The following is a 23,765-nucleotide window of genomic DNA, read 5'->3' as shown; positions in this document are numbered from 1 at the left end:
TAGGGTAAGAAGTAACTTAAATATAATACATTGAATATTAATTTTTATTTGTTAGTATTTATTTAATTTTGATTTTATAGTGTTAATTATGGTAATTAATTTATTATGAACTATTTAATCATTTGCTGTTAAATTTTATTGATTAATTAATTGGTAAATATGTTAATTGTGTCTTTTTCTAAGAGTGGGTTATGGGTTTATAGGAGAGTAGGGTGGAAAGTAATTTAATTTTAAATACATATTTTTTCATAATAATATTTATTTATTTTATATTTTATACTGTTAATTATGGGAAATAATGTATTATTAATTTGTTATTCATTATTATTAATCAATTGGCAATTATGTTAATTGTGTCTTTTGAATAGGAGTGGGTTTATAAGGAAGTAAGGTGGGAAGCAATTTAATTTTAATAAATATATTAATATTTTTATATAATATGTATTAATTATTATTTGATAGTGTAAATTGTGTGAATTAATTTATTAATACATATTTATCTTTTGATTGTTAATTATTATTACTTATTTAATTGTTTATAATTATATTAATTGTGTACTTTTTTTACAAAATTGGTGGTGACATTTATAGGGAAATATGGCGAGATGTAATTTATTCCTAATTATTAATTCTTTGTAAATTGATGCTAATTAATTAATACAATTTTCATTTTGTTAATTGTGTAATGATTTTGATGTGTGAGTTGTGGGGTTTATAGTGGTAAATGTTTTTTAAATGAACTCATGATTTGCTGTTAATTGATTTTAATTTAATAATGTAAAATTAGTTATGTCAATTATGTAAATATTTTTTAGGTTTGTGTTTTGGTGTTTATTGGGGTATTGAATGAAAATATTTTACTTTAAATTAATTAATCATTACTTGGTCATTAATATTAATTTAATAATTGATAATCCAACACTTTCACTACTTTTGCACTTGCTTAAGTGGGAATAGTAAATTATTCCCCTCCGTTATCTAACAGTTTCCCTACTGTTGCAATCATTGGAGTGGGAATAGTAAATTATTATTACGCTCCGCTATCCAACACTTTCACTACTGTTTCACTCGCTGGAGTGGGAATAGCAAATCTTACCCCTCCGTTATCCAATATTTTCCCTACTGTTGCACTCTCTGGAGTGGCAATAGTAATTTTTACCCCTCCGCAATCCAACACTTTCCCTACTGTTGCGCTTGCTGGAGGGGGAATAGTAATTTGTATCCCTCCGCTATCCAACACTTTCCCTACTGTGGCACTTGCTGGAGTGGGAAAAGTAATTTATTTCCCTCAGCTTTCCTTTTTTTTAAAATTATTTTTGTATTAGATACCCGGTATGGTTGATTAAATACAATATACAATAAAATTAAGACTACTGTGCAAGTATCAAAGCGATATAAAAGAAGGCAAGATTACAGATATGACATCTGTGACAAATATCATAATTAATTTCACAGTTTACTACAAGAAAAACAAAGCATAACAACAGCAGGGCTATAGGCAGGGGCCTCTCCACGTTTTTTTCCTACTGTTGCACTTGCTGGAGGGGGAATAGTAATTTTTATACCTCCGCTATCCAACACTTTCCCTTCTGTTGCACTTGCTGGAGTGGGAAGAGTAAACTATTCCCCTTAGCTTTCCAACACTTTTCCTACTGTTGCACTTGCTGAAGTGGGAATAGTAATTTTTAACCCGCCGCTATCCAACACATTCCCTACTGTTGCACTCACTGGAGCGGGAATAGTAATTTTTACCCCTCTGCTATCCAACACTTTTCTTACTGATGCACTCGCTGGAGTGGGAATAGTAATTTTTATCTCTCCGTTATCCAACACTTTCCCTACTGTTGCACTTGTTGGAGTGGGAATAGTAATTTTCGCCTCTAAGCTATCCAACACTTTCTCTACTGTTGCCCTCATTGGAGTGGGGAATAGTAAATTATTCCCCTCGCTCTCCAACACTTTCCCTACTGTTGCAATAAGCGGAGTGGGAATAGTAAATGATTCCCCTCCACTATCTAACACTTTCCATACTGTTGCACTCGCTGGAGTGGGAATAGGAAATTATTCCCCTCTGCTATCCAACACTTTCCATACTGTTGCACTCGCTGGAGTGGGAATAGTAAATTATTCCCCTATGCTATCCAACACTTTCCCTACTGTTGCACTCAGTGTAGTGTAAAATGTACTTTTATAAAAGAATAACTATTTTAATATTTTAATTTATAACATACATTTTTGTTTTTAAATGTTTCCGTACAGGTGTTGTGTGTATATATATATATATATATATATATATATATTTGATCAGTATCCCCGGCCAGTTCTTCGAATGCAGACCTTAGCTCAAATATGGACAGCGGGTCAGAGTCTGATGCAGGCAGAGCTAGGTCCGGGTTGGGGTTTACCCGGTTCACCCTGGCACAAGAATTTGAATGTGTGAGCCAGGACAGGCGCGATACACTGCGGCCCAGGGTGAAACAACAAACCATTACAAAAGCCCCAACACAAAACGGAGAAAGCGTCGCAAAGCAAACGCAAGGCGCAATACTAAAACGCAAGAACTACAAAAAACAGTGGAACAAAAAGAAACAGCAGTAGGAGTGCAGGGGGATGCAAACCTCTCTGTGATTAATCTCACTTCTATGACATTAACGCCTTTGGAATTGAAGACCCTTTCATTAGGATTGTCATTTTGCCCCCCCAGGAATTTCAACTACGCGGACACACGCATTGATTTGTTCAAATTTACGCGAAAGCTCAAAATTAAAAAGCATTTTGCAAACAACAAATCTCGCAAGGGGGAAGTGAGAACTGATAAAATCATAGGTAGCCCAGCCCTAATAGCGAATGATATGCCATTGCTACAAGATTTGGAGGGACTGCGGCTAGTACAGTCCTTGTCACAGAGTGCTGATACCTAGCCTACAATGCACACTGGTGGTCTTACAAGTTTCAAAAAACGCTCAACGTACACACCACACATGCTGCATGACAATATAGAAATTTTTCATGAGGCAGCTGTAAAGGACATTAAGGGTCTATATGAACAAACACTCAAGAACAACAAGTACAAACACAGGCATAACCGCAGGTATACAGATTTAGTTGCCAAAATACAGAAATGTGGGAATGTTATTGTTCGTCAATCAGACAAGGGGGCAACATTGTCTTATGGGCAAGAGACCTCTATCTGGAGGAAGCATTATTACAACTGAATGATGCTTCATGCTACAGACATTGTGATGTGGGAGCGGTCAAGAAGTCTCAAATAACTTTTTATTCATTGCTGATGGGGTGGAGATCATCGGGCCTCATCAGCATGGATGAACTAAAATGTATGAAAAATGAGCACCCCATCATGCACGTCCTATGTTTCATTCCTAAGGTCCACAAGAACCCAAACAAACCCCCTGGCAGACCCATCATCTCTGCATGTGGGGGCTTTTGGAAAAAACTACTATTTATGTGGCTTCATTCCTACAGGAATTTGTGTGTGGGCTGCCCTCTTACATCCAGGATTCCAGCGATTTTTTGAGGAAAATCAATGAACTAAAATGGGATCCAGAATTCTTGCTAATTACTCTTGACGTCACAGCGCTTTATACGAGTATTGTGCATGTGGATGGGCTGAGTCCTACTGCATACTATTTGGGACAACGACCGATTGAATATGTAGAACATAATAAGATGTTACTGTCTATGATGAGCTTCTGCCTGAACAATAACTTTTTTATGTTTAACAAACAGCATTATCAACAGGTCAGGGGAGTAGCCATGGGGGCCTGTTTCTCTCCCAGTTATGCCTGTATTCATATGGGATACTGGAAGAGACAGGTCCTCTTTGGTGAACACTCAGCAATTTGCAGAGACCACATCGTTCGATGGTATAGATACATCGACGATGCATTTCTGATCTGGCATGGTACACAAACACAGGCAGAGAATTTCATTACACAGTTAAACACTAACAACTACAATCTGGCATTCACTTCCAACATCAGTGCACACCATGCAACTTTTCTGGATGTCTCAATTGAGGTTATCAATGCTTGTCTGGAAACAGCGCTATTTAGGAAGCCCACTGCGGGGAATACAGTACTGCATGCCCAGAGTCACCATCCTCCGCATTTGATAAGGAGCATCCCCTATGGGGAGATGCTCAGGATTAGAAGGGTTTGCAGTACCGAGTCACAATGCAATGCAGCACAAGAGGCCAGTAAACTCAGGTTTCTGGCTAGAGGATATAGTGAGAACATAGTGGCAGCTGCAATACGCAGAGCCAATGCCCTTCCCCGTGAAACAGCATTGCTACATAAAAAATCCCAATGTCCAACTACTATGCCTATGTAGCAACCTATCAGATTAATATGGTCATTTAATAGCCAACATGGGGCACTCAGAAAGATAATGAACAAACATTGGGATCTGGTGAAATGTGATCCCGTGATTGGTGAATTAATGCCAAGAAAGCCAGCGATCACTTACAGAAGGGCCTACTCCTTACAGGATGCGTTGGTCAAATCCAGCCCAGAACTGGAAACATCTAAGGATTGGCTGGCTAGCAGTAGAGGTTTTAGGAAATGCTCTACATGCAAGGCATGTTCACATGGGGTAAATAGAACAGAATATCTTACCCCTTTCTCAGCAGTCCCATGCAAAATCAACAAAAAACTAACCTGCAAGAGTGAATTTGCAGTATACGTGTTGGAGTGCCTGTGTGGCTTAAGATATGTGGGCAGCTCCAAGCTGCAAGTCCACAAACGGGTCCTCCAACATTTGAGGGCTATCAATACCAATGATTCTTCGTATCCAGTGGCTAGACACTTCAAGGAATATCACAACAACAACAGTGCTCTCCTGAAGTACTATGCCATTGACTCAGTAGGCCCCTTGAGAAGAGGAGGCGATAGGGATGCTGCACTAAGAATTTTAGAAACAAGATACATCTTGATGTTGGATAGCAAAGCACCACAGGGACGTAATGCCTCAGAAGATTTTTACACCTGTCTCTGAGGCAAATATTATTCCCTAAACATGCTATAGAGATATCTGAATGCTGGTTGGTCTGTGGTATCATCGTTATCATTTAAAACCATCTTACAAACAAATGAAATGCAACCTATGAAATACCAACTAGTTGTTGTTGTAAGATTTTGGTTGTTCTTGAGTTGAAACCATCTGTTTTGTATGGAAAATTTGCCACTATGTGTGTTAGGATGGCAGACTGGGACCAGTCTGTATAACATCTCATTCATAAAACACAAATATATGTAAAAAATATTTTTTAAATCTATGTGTTAACATAGTTTTAATTTGATATAAAAAGTAAGTTACCCCCCAAAAAGTGTAACTAGTATTTGGTAGGTGTTTTTAAAAATGATGTATTTCATTGATCGCATACCCGACCGTTTACTGCACACACTATCAAGACACTACCAGCACATTATCATTTTCTTCACTTATTCATTCATGTGGGTGTCGCAATATAGGATGCTAAATTGTAAAATTTTACATAGACATAATGAATATTTATAGTTTAACCATTGCGTGATGGCCACTGGAAGAGATGTTGGTTGACAGTTTTAACAATTAATAGTCAACTAGAGTCTATATACATCTCAACAGTATTGATTTTAATTCATTCTTTTAGTACATACAAAGAATTGGATTTTAGGCCAAATTTTAGGACATGCCATGAATTTTATGTATTTTTTATATATATTTTATATATATTTATAGCTAAATAATTAATTATTCTGCTATTTTTTGCACTAAGACATGTGATTCTTACCAACACAAATTAGTTGGGGCATGCGCCAATTTACAAATGTCACGCTTAATGATTCATGATGTTTTTTTATGTGAAACATTATCGCTATAGGGATTTATCCCAATATTGTTCTTGTCCATGAAGTACAGCGAAAATAGGAAAAGATTGTAGTATTTTCACTATGTTTTCCGTGCTTCCAATTGACACCCAATGAAAATGTTCATTTCACTTGCACTTGCACTTTAAATTTCTGCCGCCGCCCTCTACGGCACCATGTGACCAAGGCCTCTGGGAGGCCGAAACGTTATGCTGTCCGTTGCAGAATAAAGCAATTACTCACGGAAATCTGGGTCTCCTGTTTCTTGGCGGTGCTGCGGCTGGATTGAGTCTGTTTCATTGTTGTGGAAACCAGTGTTGATATATATATATATATCCAATTCAAACTCCCGCTACGCCTCCATTAAGGAAAAGTGTTCCAAGGAAGAGAAAACCACAGGTACAGACCACTCCACAGTGCTGCAAGTAGAATTCAAAGGTTGTTTATTGACCCCTAGTCGCCAGCATGACGCGTTTCGGCTACGTCACGGTAGCCTTGATCACATCATATATATATATATATATATATATATATATATATATATATATATATATATATATATATATATATATATATATATATATATATATATATATATATATATATATACTCCAACCTCCGTTCTCCTGCCACAATCGTCTTAGCTCTCGATCGCGCTGGAAACAGACACGGACCAAAATTTAGATGCTGGTTGTTAAAGTTTATTCAGCTGTCGCCATAACGTTTCGGCACAAAGCCTTGATCACTGAAGAAAAACCATAGGTTTCAGACCAGTTATAGTTAGGAATTAGGATTTAAAAAACCTATTAAATTCACAGAAAAAACCATAGGTTTCACTTCAGTTATAGTTAGCTGGAAATTTTACTGACATAAAACCATTGAAATTCCACATTATAGTCAGATGGACTCACTATAACTTGCGCGTGTAATGCACTGCTGATGACGTCACATATTACATCACTCATGACATGGTCAGTGACATCACTCATGACATCACTGATGACACCATCCAGTGAATGTGTGTCTTTCTGAAAAATAAATATGTTTTCTATATGTATATGAAAACGGTCGATGGAAGAATAAATGTTTAAATAAGTATCTAAATGGATGTTTTTTTTAAAAAATGGATTGGTTAACTGGCTTATTAAGTGTATCTTAGTGAATACATATATTAGCGAGTAATGTTTAAATATTTAAATATATGTATCAGTGTTTCACTTTGTGTATAAGTGGCTACATGGGTTGGTGAGTACCTACATGTGTGTGTATATGGGTTATTAGATGTTTATTTTAGTATCAGTATGAATGTCTGTATGATTTGGTGGGGGTATTACTTAGCACATAGATGCATCAATGACTGATTCACTGTTTGTATGTGTTTTGAAGACAGCATATGTGCAGGACTGTAAGGTTGGATGAGTGTCTATATGTGTGTGTTAGTGAGTGAATGACTGTCTCACTAGTGTCTTTATCAGTAACGACATATGTTTTAATCTAGTATATGTGAGTATTGCTGTTTATAAGTGAGTATATGTGAGAATGAGAGATTGTAAGAGTTCTTGTTTAAATAAGTATGTGTTTCTATAAGTGTTTGTTTAAGAGAGTAAGTATGTGTAAGTTTCCTTAGAAGTAAGGTGGTAGTGTGTGTATAGTTGTATATGCAAATAAGTGGATGTTCAATAGTTTATTTGCATGTATGAGTATGTGTGTGAGTAACTTTTGGATGACTGTCGATGTGTTACAGGATGTATAGGTGTATCACTACATATGATGAGTGAGTATATGTATGAGTGACTACATAGAACTGTTGGTGAATTAGTGGATGTGTATATAAATGGTGGAATTTCTGAATTGGTTGTTGTAACTGGTATGGGTTTTTTTGAAAAATTTTAGTTTCTATTTTTGAATATGTGTTTCAAGGGTTACAGTGAAAGGAGGTCTGTCACTCTTTCACAAGGATGGTGTCATCAGTGATGTCATGAGTGATGTCACTGACCATGTCATGAGTGATGTAATATGTGACGTCATCAGCAGTGCATTACACGCGCAAGTTATAGTGAGTCCAACTAACTATAACGTGGAATTTCAATGGTTTTATGTCAGTAAAATTTCCAGCTAACTATAAATGATGTGAAACCTATGGTTTTTTCAGTGAATTTAATAGGTTTTTAAATGCTAATTCCTAACTATAACTGGTCTGAAACCTATGTTTTTTTCAGTGAATTTCACACGTTTTTTTAATGCTAATTTCTAACTATAAGTCTCACTTTATAAGTAAGACTGTTAGCGCTCTAGTTGTTTAGAACACTCTGATACATTCTGTCATTGGGCTACAGTTGGGCTATATTTGAGCTATATTTTTTTTTTGTCTCTGGTGGCCATCTTTGGGCTACATTGGGCTACATTTGGCTACATTTGGGCTACATTTTTGCTCTAACATATAGAAAGCCCAATGTAGCACAATACATATTTTTCCAAAGTTAATTTTCGTAAAAAGCACTTCAGAATAGGGCTACCTGTCCCTACAATTTTCACATTTTTTTTTGGAGCGCTCCCGATGCACGCCCCGGGGAGCGCCCCGAAAAGCGTACTTCTATAAAGCGTCCCGAGGCGCGCTCCGGGGAGCGTCCCGAGAGCGCCAATATCGCGAACAAAAACATGATCGTGACGTATCGCGTAGCCGTGTCCGCGTGATACTCACGGTGTAAGCGCACCCGGAAGCACTCGAACGAATACGATCGCGCAACGTAGGCGTCTGACACGCTTACGCGGCGCACCCTTGGCCGCGCCCCGCGGCGCGTCGCGTAAGCGCGTCGGGTCATGTGACCAGAAAATAACACTTTTCATAGGTTCATAACAATTTTGGTTTCATAATGATGAAGCCCATGGTCATGTGAACTGTAAATAACACTTTTCATTGGTTCAATAATAATTTTTTTCTAAATTTAGAGAAACCCACCCATTTCTCTCACTATTGATTTGCACTTGGAGAGAGCAAGAGGTGTTTTGTGATTTTTCAACTCATTACTTTCCTGATCTACAGCAATGGCTGCAAGGGAGTCATCCTGCAGTGATTCAGATGGATTTGTGCAAGAGGACCCTCCTCACCAGAAAACAAAGAACCACTTCATCTGGAAATTTTATGACATCCCTGAAGGACAAAAAAAAGTTAATGCAAGTAAAGTAACTTGTAAAATATGTGGAAGTATTTTATCCAGAGGCAATCCTCTAAATAAAAAACAGCTTTGGAAATGCCAATTTAATTAGGCATGTCAAAAGAAGACACCCAAAAAATTATTCCAGGGAGAGTGTCAGGGAGCTGGCAGAGAAGGCACGAAGAGATGGCAGCAGCACCTCCACTGGTGGAGCAAAACCTTCAGGTTCAACACGTGCAAGAATGGTCCCTAACATCCAGCCGGTTTTTGCAGGCATAAAATTTTTATGCAAGGACTGTGACGAACTACTCTGTTATGGGGAGCAGAGCGTTGAACTCATTGCAATAAAGAAACAGGAACACCGATGCTCTCCCCGTCCCTAAATTTTCTCATTTTTTTGCTCCTGTTGAGCATTTTTTGAATCCATGTTTTTGTTTTTCCCCTGTAAAAAATCCAAAAAAAATATAAAATCGCTTCAAAAAGTGTAAATAAATATAAAACAACAAAAACAAAAAAAAGTTCTTTTCAGAACTACCTCCAATTTATAAAAAAAATGCTATTTTTTTTTTTAAAAAAGTGTCATTCTTTTTCTCGATCGTACGCTCCCCGGTGCGCGGACCGGGTGCTCCCCCGGCGCAAATCAAAAAAAAATTTTTTTTTTGCCCCGTACGGCCCTTTTATGACCCCCACATCAAACCTAGGGGGTCAGGGGGGTGTACCCTGCCCCCTTTCGCTCATTTCCCCCTTTGATTTTTACCACCTCAATCCTACCGAGGTACAAGATGGCGGCCGCTGCGGACTGTTTCGAATGTTTACAGACACCCGAGAGCCAATCAGCTTTCCGTACGCAAGTCGCGTGGCGCACTTTGAGCGCTCCCCGGTGCGCGTTCCGGGGCGCGGCTCTAGATATATATATTTTTTTAACCTAAATTACTCAAAATCCACTGGAGCACATATCCTGAGACATAGCAAAGGCACATCGGGGTACCAGTCCCTACAATTTTGCCAAATTAGGTGGAAATCCATTCAGCCGTTCGGGCTAAAAGTGAAATCGACCGCCCTATGGAAATTAACATGGGGAAAACACGTTTTGGGACCCCCCTTTTATCGCGGCCCCCGCTTGACGCATCCCCCCCAAACTTTCAGGGAAGGACCGGAGCTTCGCGAGGTCATTTTGAGGAAATTTTCAGGCAGATTCGTCAACCGGCGCCAAAGTTATTCCAAATAGAATTTTGAGATTTAACATTGAAAAAAATCCTAACTATAACTACCTACTGGCGACCGCCAGTAGGTAATATATACATTTATATACATTTATATACATTTATAATTTATATATTTCTAACATTTTGTAATCCATTAAAATAATGATTTATTAATTATTTATTAATTATTATTAAGCAAATATATATATATATATATATATATATATATATATATATATATATATATATATATATATATATATATATATATATAAAAATAATAAATGTCATATATGTATGTTTAATTTATTATTACATGAACTTTATTACTTATAATTGTTAACATTTACAAATAATTCTAAATGTTTTTATTAAGTTAGATGTATTATTTAATTTATTTGACATTATTTTTTATACATATAAAAAACTATATTTTGTACTTCGATATTTTCACCAACAATATTTTTTCTCTTAATATTTTAGTACTTACCATTCTGAAGAAAGGAGGTCGATATTTTTAACATCGATATTTATGTCCTGATATTTGGTAACACAATAATTTTGAACTCAGTATTCTGTCAGTGATCTACCCAGCTGCACTTACCTGCACGGGCAGCGACTCATGAAAAGCTCACCTCACCCACATCTCAACTAGTTAAAATTGCAATAGAAAAAGAAAATGAACCCTAACTTCAATTAACAATACATATGTAAGTATAAGAATTGGAATGATTTGAGTTGGGGGAGCCCTGCAGGGCCCTCAAGTCTTTGCAATAGGAGCAGGAGTTTGACTGGTCCTGCTCCATATCTTACACAGTTCCTATTACTGAATGCTGAATGAGGGGGGGCTCCTGCCAATGTTTAGAAGAAGCGAACAGGTGGGCCCCCCTTATTCACACTTTATGGGTCTGCTTGTCTAACCAGAACTAGTAGGAGGAAGTGCTGAGCTTGAAGACCAGGGACCTGACATTGGAGGCCCCCATAGGTGCCAAACGGCTTCTCCTGAATGTGGACAGGGAGCTTAGCTGGCCCAAAGAATCGAAGATGTTGTTGGAGGTGGGGGCTGGGATGGCTAAAAAGAGCGTGGCACGAACATGGGCTCACAGGTTCCTCCTGGGATTACCGACTGGGAGAAACATATTTGCTGGTGTCAGCAGGTGGAGAAAGAGGTGTACCAGAGCAGGGGGCTCAAACAAAATTGGACAACATCCTGGATGGCTAGAGTGCCTATTGCGGACCTGGCAGACTCTAGGTGCAAGCAGGACATTTTACATATGGTGAGATGGGGATGATGTATATCTGTTGATGCAACATCAGTTTCCTATGGACCGCTATGCTGTACTCATGTATGCTATTTCATTATGCTTCTCTCCTGTACCAGACGACTGTACTGTGGTTTGTTGCTTTGTTCTCATAAGAATAAAAAGTTGTTAAAAAAAAATTTGAAATGGTTGAAACTGTGTTTTCATTATATTAGCAAACTAAATTAAAGTTTCTAACATAATTATTTTATAATTAAACTATTTCCAGAAGAATGGCAGAAAGAGCAACATATATCACATAACAACGGGAAAATCGCAAGCACAGAGAATGTGAATTGGGAATGTACTACGTTCTATGCAAAGGGCAGTTATGGAGGGTTACAAAACCAAAACAATATTGTAATTAACCTGAGAGAATACAACCATAGACCAAATGCAAGCAAGATAGAAGTAAGGCATGCACTTCATGATTTAAAAGAAGCAATCACTTGTTCCTAAGAGCTCATTATTAGAGCTTTAAAAAATTGTTTCCCAAATCACGGTCAGCTATCAACACTTCCCATTTTAAAATGCCTATATCACTTACTAAAAATCAATGACTTAAACCCCTGCTGCCCATAAAACATACCAAGACATTCAAATTCCAGAATACCAAACAACTACATATAACAATAAAAGATTCTGTTTGTAATGAAAACATTAATAGCATTAGAATATGTACATTTAGAAGACGCAGCTAACCACTACATTAGGCTAATAGAATTAAAATCAAAATAAACAAAAAATAAGTCCACTACTGAACTATCTTGTTCAACAATGCACCAACATGTAACCTGAGATAATTGAATGCACCCATGTATACATATGAGCAAATACAATCTCAAAGTTGAACAAAACAACTGCGCATCATACATCACATATTATCCTTGTAACCCCAAGAGTTTTTAATCTACTGTACCTCTACGAAATGCTCATTAAAAATGCATTTCATTATGCAAATATGCTTTCGCATCTCCAAATGATAAATGAAGCATGCACACCTAGATTAGATCTGCTAGAATTCGAATTACATTTTCAACAATTTCCTCCTTTTGACTGGGTACAGATTTGAATGTATACCAGGCAATCTGATTGATTTAATTCACTGATGATGATTTAAGGCAATTCCACTCATCAAAAATATCCCAGCCATATGACTGACAAATCACTTAGATTTATAAGGCGTTCTGCCTTAAAAAGGGCAAAAGGAAATGTCAATGGTATGTTTCTGGTTATTAGTAATTAGGAAAAAGAAAGGTACAGAGACCGAGTTTTAGAAAAACGTCTATGTAAGGCATAGATTTGTTTATTGTAATGTTTTAATAATATGATAACATCTTAAATAGTAATAGAAACAATATTTTCTAACATACCAATGATTTTACTCATTTTAGAACAGTGCAAAAGTCCCATTTTATTATTTACATTGCGAAAAATAGTTCTTTACATTATTTAAAAATGCTGATTTGCATGCCTAAAGTCAATATCTCACGATACAGCATTTCCTCACAAGCCTGGAAAGCAACAACGTGTTCACTAAGGGGGATATTCACAAGGACTCAACTCCAAATTATCCCCACCGTAGCGCAACAAATGTGGAGCTAGATTTAACACCCCATTCACAAGCTGGTGCAAACTGCAGACATCGCCAGTATTCCCGTGATTACTGCCCAAAATTTATCTCCAAGGTGGACACCACTAACTAACCCTAATGAGATGCAGAGTAGGCGTTACAGTGCAAAAACACACGAAAAAACCACAACATCACTTTCACAAAGAACTGCCAGATCCGCAATGCTAAACAAAAACAGACGATAAGCAGTGGTAGAAGCAGGGAATTAACACCTGCTCATTGCTGGTGTAAAGCAGGACGACTACCTGCAGCATGAAAGGGACCCCAGACAAGAGCCACACCTGAAGACCCACAGATGCCATGGAGACAATGATCATGCAATACGGATACCCATGAGGGCCACAAAACCCACCGCAACCACTCCAGTCCCGCCACCATCCCCAGGACCTGTTCCACCTCCCCACCCCAAAACACACAAAGACAGCGGGCCCACCTGAAATGCACCTGCCGCCCACTGTCATGCAACTCATGACACTGCCAATTGGCATTACAACTCCATTGGGAATCTGGCCTTGCCATGCCTACAACCCAGCCATTGTATGGCACCACAGACACACAATAGCAGGATGTGAGGAGGGGCATGGAGCAGGCATCTGTGAGAGCAGCAAGTGACCTACCCAATGCCCGGTGTGGCTTGGAGGTACCGGACAGACCACAGAGTGCAAACTATTGAAATGGCCATTTGGAGATGAACTGCTAGTGCATGGAGTGCCGTGGCCAGTGGATGCTACCATGTCCCCACAGGCTGTGGGGCAGAACGCAGAAATGTTGCAAGTTACGTCCCCTTCTGCATGTGCATGCATAGTGGGTTGGACCTGCATACGCCAGGCCAGCTTAGGGGTGCAAACTAAAAGCCTGTGGCACTGAACTTGGTTCTCATTCGGAATGGACCACGAGTCAGCCAGGGCAGCGCCTCTCAGCCTACCACGAGTCCTGCACCGAGCGCGCCGGGGCCTGCATCCCTGAGCACCTGCTGCACCCCTGGCAGTCGGTCCCCAGACCCACCATGCCTTCCACAGCGCACTAACAAGGCTCCACTCACCTGCCTACACCGGCGTGTGTCAAAGAGGGCCCACCACGTGCCCCTGCTAGCTCCATGCAACAGTCTCGCGAGCTCTGCGGCGGCCTAATAGGTCCCACATGTGGAATTGTGTCCTGAGTTCTGAATGACAGTGACCCCAAGTCAGTGGCAGCGGCCACAGCACCAGAACCCCTTCAATCAGTGAGGCATATTTCCATATGTATTTCAATCAACATAAGAGTGTCAGACAAAATCAAACAGCCAATAAAGGATGAAACACAATACCAGTTTGTAAAGGTAAATAAGGTAGAAAATTATACCATTTTAGAGTTCTGAAATTTAGAGAGCAAATAGAGTGCACGTGCTTAGTGTGGAAAAAGGACCCTCAGGCACCAACTATAATAGTCGGTAGCCAGTTGTCTTCATTGGGTCCCCATGAGTGAGAAAAGAAACTCAAGTGGTGTTGGAAAAAGTGATTTAAAAAGAGTGTGGGCTACTCATCAAACAATAATTTTATTGAGAAGGTAGCTCTAACTCTGATAAAAACAGTGAAAAAACAATGGACTAATAATTGGTTGAGTGAGCTTGAACCAATAAGTCCTTACAAAGGTGACAGATAAACAAAGATGGTCAACATGTTTCTGCTAAGGAGCCCAAAGTCAGCTCAGCATTCGTCAGGACCAAAGCACTCATTCATACTCCTTGGTGGGCACTCACTAAGGTGTCCAAACCTAAGGTGTAGAAAAGGAGAAACAAATACAACCTGGTGACTGTAAAGGTTCCTAAGATGGATGAATCTCCATAAGGTCTCGCCTCATTAAGGGAGACTAATATTCTGAAAAATAAAAGAAACAAACAAATCTGTTTTGCAATTAACTGTGCTAGAATTAATTAAATACTGTTTAGCTAAGCAGAAGTGCACAAAATTCCTAGTTAATAAAATTACCACAGACAATTGTGCTGCATAAAATACAGGGTACAGAGCCCAGAAGATGGCCACCTCATGTTATGAGTTCCCAAGCAAGTATTCACTCGTTATTTAGCCAATCATAGAGAAAACACGTAAATACTATTATATCTACATGTTTTAAGGGTAGATACTTTATTACTGAGAGTGCTCGTCAAAACGACCAAAGGTCGAGATAATGAACTTGCAAAAACGCCCTTTGAATAAAGCGCAATCAGATGTGAAATCGCCACAGAGAGGAAAAACTCACTTTCAAAAGTCCGTTTACGAACATCATGGGCTGGCAGAGGGGGGAAAACCTTCACGCTCGGTAAATCTGTTGACATAACGTAACGGTATTCAGAGCCTATTCTGCTGGCGTGTGTCTTAAAAATTATCGGGTTTTAGAAAGGTAAAAGGAATGTGAGCCAGGAACCTACTTGTTCCGATGCGACTCTCCGCCGAAAAACCTATTTGGATCACAACCGCCGCCCACATCAACAGAGGTGCAGTGCGCTCGCGGGTTTGTTTTTATTAGAAAACGCGGAAGTTTGGAAAGGGCGCGGCTCGCGTTAACCGCGGTCACGTGTTCCAGTGATCTCACGATTCGGTTAAAGGGACCGCGTTGCTTCATTGCTCGTTGTATCGTGCTTACAAATTATCGGCACAGTCAACAGAAGCAAAACCATCACTTGGACAAATGCTATGTATCATTATCATTGTATTTACAAGAGTGGCATATTAATATGATCACGGAAAGCAGGGAAGTCAGGTCACATCCTGGGGATTTTAATTAAGAGTGGCAAAACGAATGAGCGCTATTTCAACCTAACCCCAACAAATGTGCAATTGTATATTGCTGCGTTTCTGTTATAGAGAGCAGTAGAAAACAAAGAACAGAAAACGAAAAGGAAAAAAGGAGAGTGACCCATATAGCAGTTACTGCAGACCAAGAGCCACTGGCAGAAACACCTTCAGTATCTCAGGAGTGGTGCATTTATCTCCGCATTATCGTGCCCCACGGAATGTCATCATTAAGACCCTGGAGGTGTGTGGAAAGGCGGTATATCCACCTCTGCTCCTTTTCAAAAAGGGTACCTTCATTATCTGAGTTGATTTGTTCTATTACTACCCATTTCATGTCATTGGGGCCATGACCATTTTCCAAGAAATGGGAAGTTAGTTTAGTAGTATTCCTGCCACATCTAACATTACTGCGGTGTTCACCGATGCGTGTTTTGATTCTCCTAGTGGTCATGCTCACATACCTCAGATCGCAGGGGCAAGTAATCAAGTAGATTACATTACTTGAATTACAGTTGGTGTGGTTTCTCAGTTGCCATTCTCTTCCTTCCTCTAGATGTAAAACCTTGGTAGTGGTGGTAAGGTGACACACACTGCATCCCCCACACGGGAAATGGCCCATGACAGGTGGTAAACCCCAAACATTGAGGACAGTTTGGCGATGGGGGGTCTGATTGATTCTTGGGCGAGTATGTACCAAGGCATCATGTAAACTTCTTTCCCTTTTGTAGGAGAATAAAGGTTTTTGCCAATTGCGACCATTGCTCGTTAGTATTCTCCAATGTTTGCCAATACACCGACTGACAACATTGGAGATATTGCTGTAGGTGGTCACACACGTTAGGGGGGCATCTGATTCTTTCTCCTTGTCATGATCTTCCAATAGGGCCTCCCTATTATTGTTCCTCGCCCTCTTTCGGTTTTCTGTAGTATTTTCTTAGGATAACCCCTCTGTGATAATTTCACAGTAAGGTCATCTGCCTGAGTGTTGAAATCCTGAAGGCTACTACAATTTCTACGTATACGTAGATATTGGCCGAAAGGGAGGTTTTTTCCTCAAGGGGCGGGGATGGAAACTAGTGAAGTGAAGGAGATTGTTGGTACTGGTGGGTTTGTAATAGGTTTTGCTTACAAGCCGGTTACCTGCTCTGGTGAGGGTCACATCCAAGAATACAATTGATTCAGAATTGTATTGGTGAGTGAATCTGAGATGGGGGTCGCAAGTATTCACCCAATCAAAGAACGCTAGGAGACTTTCTTCTGACCCTTTCCAAATTAAAAGCACATCATCACCAGAGCAGGTAACCGGCTTGTAAGCAAAACCTATTACAAACCCACCAGTACCAACAATCTCCTTCACTTCACTAGTTTCCATCCCCGCCCCTTGAGGGAAAACCTCCCTTTCGGCCAATATCTACGTATTAGGCGTGGGCGGAAAATCCGTTCCGCTCGCGGATTTTGCGGATTTTCGGGAAATCCGCAATCCGCGAGATTTGCGAATTTCCCGCAAAATCCGCAAATCCGCGAGCAGCGGATTTTGCTCGCACTGCTCGCACTGTTCGCGTGAGTTCGCGCCCCGCGAATAAGTGCAAAATTGCAGAAATACGATCTTGGCAAAACTGAAAGTAACTACTTACCAGGTTCAAAAGTTCAGGCACATCATTAGTAGCCATTTCCTGTAGTGCTTCCTGAGGGGCCCCTCCAGAGTTCAGTTGCCAGTTGAAACTATTATGTGACCCTGCTCTGAACCTCAGAATAGTTACACATATGCCACAAAGGTCCTGAATTACAGCTAAGGGAGACAAGCAGGAGCCAGGCTGGAAGTTAAAATCCATTAATCAGCCCCTAATTCATTATTGTCAGTTGGGGCAGGGCAGGTGTTGTAACTAATTTTGCAACAATGAAAGCACTTAGCAAGTGCAAAAGATCACTAATCAGGGCGCACTAAGGAAGCAGGTGCCAGCTAAAAAAATATTCTGTGACACATTAATCAGCCCCAAATTAATTCAGGTCACTTGAGGCAGGGAAGGTGTGCTTTGCTTTGCCGAAAATAATGTACACTGGACAACCAGAGGGTGTAGTGATGAAACAGAGGGTGGCATGGGTGGGCCAGAGGGTGGCATGAGTAGTCAGAGAGTGGCAGTGGTGACAGAGAGTGGCAGTGATGAAGAAGAGTGTCCCAAACAGGCTGGACACGTAGAAACAACAAGTTCGCAAAACTTGCGACCCGACAGGTAAGTTCGCAAATTGCGAAATTGTAAAAACCCTCGCGAACTGGCAGAAACACGGGCGAACACAAAAAAAAAAAAATCCGCAAATTCGCGGGAATTCGCGGATTTTGCGGATTGCGAATCCGCAAATCCGCAAAATTCGCGGATTGCCAATCCGCAAAATCCGCTCATGCTTACTACGTATACGTAGAAATTGTAGTAGCCTTAGGGATTTCAACACTCAGGCAGATGACCTTACTGTGAAATTATCACAGAGGGGTTATCCTATGAAAATACTACAGAAAAGCCGAAAGAGGGCAAGGAACAATAATAGGGAGGCCCTATTGGAAGATCATGACAAAGAGAAAGAATCAGATGCCCCCCCAACGTGTGTGACCACCTACAGCAATATCTCCAATGTTGTCAGTCGTGTATTGGCAAACATTGGAGAATACTAACGAGCAATGGTCGCAATTGGCAAAAACCTTTATTCTCCTACAAAAGGGAAAGAAGTTTACATGATGCCTTGGTACATACTCGCCCAAGAATCAATCAGACCCCCCATCGCCAAACTGTCCTCAATGTTTGGGGTTTACCACCTGTCATGGGCCATTTCCCGTGTGGGGGATGCAGTGTGTGTCACCTTACCACCACTACCAAGGTTTTACATCTGGAGGAAGGAAGAGAATGGCAACTGAGAAACCACACCAACTGTAATTCAAGTAATGTAATCTACTTGATTACTTGCCCCTGCGATCTGAGGTATGTGAGCATGACCACTAGGAGAATCAAAACACGCATCGGTGAACACCGCAGTAATGTTAGATGTGGCAGGAATACTACTAAACTAACTTCCCATTTCTTGGAAAATGGTCATGGCCCCAATGACATGAAATGGGTAGTAATAGAACAAATCAACTCAGATAATGAAGGTACCCTTTTTGAAAAGGAGCAGAAGTGGATATACCGCCTTTCCACACACCTCCAGGGTCTTAATGATGACATTCCGTGGGGCACGATAATGCGGAGATAAATGCACCACTCCTGAGATACTGAAGGTGTTTCTGCCAGTGGCTCTTGGTCTGCAGTAACTGCTATATGAGTCACTCTCCTTTTTTCCTTTTCATTTTCTGTTCTTTGTTTTCTACTGCTCTCTATAACAGAAACGCAGCAATATACAATTGCACATTTGTTGGGGTTAGGTTGAAATAGCGCTCATTCGTTTTGCCACTCTTAATTAAAATCCCCAGGATGTGACCTGACTTCCCTGCTTTCCGTGATCATATTAATATGCCACTCTTGTAAATACAATGATAATGATACATAGCATTTGTCCAAGTGATGGTTCTGCTTCTGTTGACTGTGCCGATAATTTGTAAGCACGATACAACAAGCAATGAAGCAACGCGGTCCCTTTAACCGAATCGTGAGATCACTGGAACACGTGACCGCGGTTAACGCGAGCCGCGCCCTTTCCAAACTTCCGCGTTTTCTAATAAAAACAAACCCGCGAGGGGGGGCGTGGCTTGGACGCCGATCGGGAAGGGCGGCCCGGAGGCGACGCACCTGCCCTCTGAAGTGTAAGGGGACAGCCGGGCACGATCGGCGAGTCGTTGGGGGACTGCTGGCCCCGAGGAGATCGAGTGGAGGAGACGGCCGAGGTGTTGCCGAGAGTGAGAAGAAAATGGCGGCGATGAGGCCGGGCGGCCCCGGACTTCAGTGTTGAGCCGAGCTGTCGCCGACTGGCAGGAGATCCTGCAACTGATAGATCGGGACACTAGGAACAACGGTGCTGTGTCCAAAGACCAGGGGACGTTGACCCGTCCCGCCCAGTCCTTGGGAACCCTCGCTGGCCGCCGTCCCGAGATCTCTCCTTCCCCCTCAGGCTCCCGAGGGGGTCGGCTGAACAGGGCTCGCCAAGCTGGTCATTGCTCCTGAGGGCATCGGCGGCGACATTGGACACTACCCGGTGCCCGGGAGCCGGCACGGACCACGAGCGCAGACACTAGACGGGCACTTGGGCCTGTGACGCAGCACCCTGGAATGGCGGCGATCGGAGGGCTGATGGTCGAGGAGCGCGCTGAGGGGGATCCGGCGACATCGACTCGGATGGGCGAGATTCCTTCGTCGGAGTTGGACCAGGAGCAGCGTCTGAATCGACGTTTGGATGCCATACTAGATGCGATCACCTCGACCAAGGAGGCGCTGCATCAAGATATCGCCCAAGTGGCCACGGGCCTGGGGCTACTACGAGCGGATCACGCGAAGCTGGCGGACAGGGTTAAGGACCATGACCAACTGTTGCTGGACCTGAAGCCGTCGGTAGTGACAGCGGAGCACAGGATCACGGATATTTTGGCCCGGCTGGACTCGCTGGAACGACGGGCGGAGGATGCCGAAGGCCGCAATAGATGGAACAACGTACGGGTAGTAGGCCTGCCGGAACGGATTGAGGGGGAGGATGCGGTGGCCTACATGGAGAACTGGTTCCGCACAGTGGTGGCACCGGAGGGGCTTACTCCTTTCTTCACTCTGGAACGAGCTCACCGGGTGCCTGCTCGCCCGCCGGGGCTTGGCCGCCCCCCCCGACCGATGGTGGTGCGGCTCCTCCACTACAAGGACCGGGATCTCCTCATCCAGCGGGCTAGAATGTCGGGCCCATATGAGGTGGAGAACAGTAAGGTCATAATTTTCCCGGACTACACCCAAGCGGTCCAGAAGAACAGGGCGTCGTTCCTAGCGGTGAAGAAGGAGCTCCAGGAGGAGGGCATCCAATACTCCCTGCTCTACCCGGCCAAGCTGCGGATCATACTGGATGGCACTACGCACCTTTTACAGACTCCGGACGAAGTTTGGCAATGGCTGGAGTCGTACAGAGCGGGGACAGACAGGTCGCATAAAAGTAGGCGAGATCAGCCTAAGCTGCCCCGGATTAGGCAATCGCAGCGCATCAGGTCCCGCAACAGGCGCCAGCGGGAGAAGCGAGAGGCTCAAATGGAGGCGGAGAAGAGGGATGCACTCGCAGCGACGGCGGCCATTACAGGGTCGCAACAGACTAGTGAACTGGCAGAATCGGACTCGGGCGGGGAAGGCAGCAGGATGGGAGAAGAACTCTCAGAGGCGGATAGCTCGAAGGGGCCGATAGTGACCCCACAAACATCGGATGGAATAATTTGCGGCTGAGAATGTTTTGGGACTTGAACGATACTTCATGGTAGGGTGGTATCCTGTTGGTGAAGAGCGGGTTGCTGGGTGTGGGGGCTGAGTGACTGGCAGGGGATGGAGGCGCGGGACGCGGGCTCCGCTAGCTGGGGTCGGCGGTGACTCACCCCCCTTGGGCCCTTAAGGCCTGCTGTGGTGGAGACCACAGGGTAAGAGTGTGGGAAGTTGGTTCAAGGTTTGGATGGGGGCGGCCATTGGGTTCGTGTGCTCTGTCCTGGGGAGTGGGGTTTGGGGAGTTTTTCTGTTCCGGGTGTGTTTGGGGGGGGGCAACTGCATTGGGGGAGTTATGAACCTTTATTATTTGAATCGGACTGGTCGATGTTGGAATGGGGACATTACCTAATTTGAAATGCCTGACGTGGAATGTCCGGGGGCTGCATACTATGGTGAAACGTCAGAAAGTTCATGCATACCTGGTGCGTAGGGGGGTTCAGATCGCTATGCTACAGGAGACTCATCTCACCAAAAAAGAGTGCGCTGCATTGCAAAAAAGATGGCGGGGCCTGGTAATTGGCACCACTTACTCAGCGTATGCCAGGGGGGTGTTGATCTGGGTGAGGGCGGGGATACCCTTTCAAGTGCTGAATCAAGTGGTGGACCCGGATGGCCGGTTCGTGGCGGTGGAGGGGAGGTTGTATGGAAGGGATGTGGTTCTCTGCTGTGTGTATGCGCCGAACACTGATCAAGCTTGATACTTTGATGGCCTCTCGGGGTCCTTGGCCTCTTTCCTGGCTGGCCCGATAGTGTTAGGAGGGGACTTCAATTCAATCACGGATGTCGCTCTGGATAGGTCCCATCCCCCCCTGGTGGACTCCCCGGTACGCAGGTTGGCCTTGCACAGGAAGGACTGGCAGGATAGATGGGGGTTGCTGGATGTTTGGCGGGAGCAGCACAGAGACGCCAGGGATTACTCCTTTTACTCTGCTCTCCACGATCTGCATGTCAGGATAGATTCGATGCTCTGCGGAGGGTCCCTAGCCCCCTTGATTTCTCATACGGAGTACCTGGCTAGGACCATCTCGGATCATAACCCCCTACTGGTGCACATTCAGTGGCAGCGGGAGCGCTCAGCGATACCAACATGGCGGCTTCGGCCGGAGACGCTAGAGGATTCTGTGTTCAGAGACGCGGTCCAGCAAGGCATTGATAGTTATTTCGGCGTGAATGAGGGCACGGCTACGAGTAGGTCCATGGAATGGGATGCAATGAAAGTGGTGGTGAGAGGGGTGTGTCTGGGTAGGTTCTCGAATGCTCGCACGACTGTGTTGAATGCGCTCATGAAAGCGGAGGAGACTTTGAGGGACTTGGAGCGCCGTAGGCCGGCTAGGCCGGACTTGCAGACCCAGTTATTGGAGGCGAAGGAAGTGGTTGCCACCGAGACAGAACGTTTGAGGTGTTACGATTACAGGCAGTATATCGTCAGAGCACATGCGGAACGGGACAAGGTGGGCACCCTCTTGACCAGATTAGCTAACCCGGAACTTAGGGGCTGCCCGGTCCTCAGCATTAGTAATGCGCGGGGGAGATGGTGCACTCCCAGGCAGCGGTGTTGGAATGTTTCAGGGTGTATTATGAGGGTTTATACCAGAGTCAGCTGGGAGTGGAGGTTCAGGACATTGCAGACTACCTGGGGGAGAGGCAGCTTCCGGTCCTGGACGAAAAGGACGCGAAGGAGCTGGGTGGCCCGATCACGCTCACTGAAATACGGGTGGCCATTAAACACATGGCCCGTAACAAAACACATGGCCCGTAACAAAACACGGACGGATTGCCAATTAAATTTTACCAACAATATGTCGACAGTTTGGCTCCCAGGCTTCTGGTGGTGTATACGGAAGCTTTTAAGGTCAGGGAACTGCCTGGGTCCATGCGAGAGGCCTTGATTATACCGCTCCTAAAGCCTGGCAGGGATGCGGCGGATGTACGGTCCTATCGCCCGCTATCCATGTTGATGGTGGATTATAAGATTCTGAGCCGAATCCTAGCCACCAGACTGGCCCCGCACATGACGAGCTTGGTGCACAGGGATCAGGCCGGGTTTATACCCACGAGGAGCACGGCACTGAACATTCACCGCCTGGTGGGTATAATGGACGCCATCTTGGACGGGGAAGGAGCCCCGGCGGTCCTATCCGTGGACATCGAGAAGGCTTTTGATAGTTTAGAATGGTCTTTTCTGGATGGTGTGTTAGAGAGGTTTGGCATGGGAGAGGGGTTCCGCCAGTGGACGAAGGTCTTGTATGCCTCGGCGACGGCGAGGGTGCGCTTGGGCGGTCTGGTGTCAGCGGCATACCCAGTGGGTAGGGGCACGCGACAGGGGTGCTCCCTATCCCCCCTATTGTTTGCTCTGGCGATGGAACCTTTGGCGGTCCATGCGAGGTCGGGCGACAGATACGCAGGA

The sequence above is a fragment of the Lissotriton vulgaris genome, chromosome 9 (genome assembly GCF_964263255.1).
Source record: "Lissotriton vulgaris chromosome 9, aLisVul1.2, whole genome shotgun sequence".
Lineage (NCBI taxonomy): Eukaryota > Metazoa > Chordata > Amphibia > Caudata > Salamandridae > Lissotriton > Lissotriton vulgaris.
The sequence above is the reverse complement of the archived record's forward strand: the minus strand, read 5'-3'. Positions refer to the sequence as shown.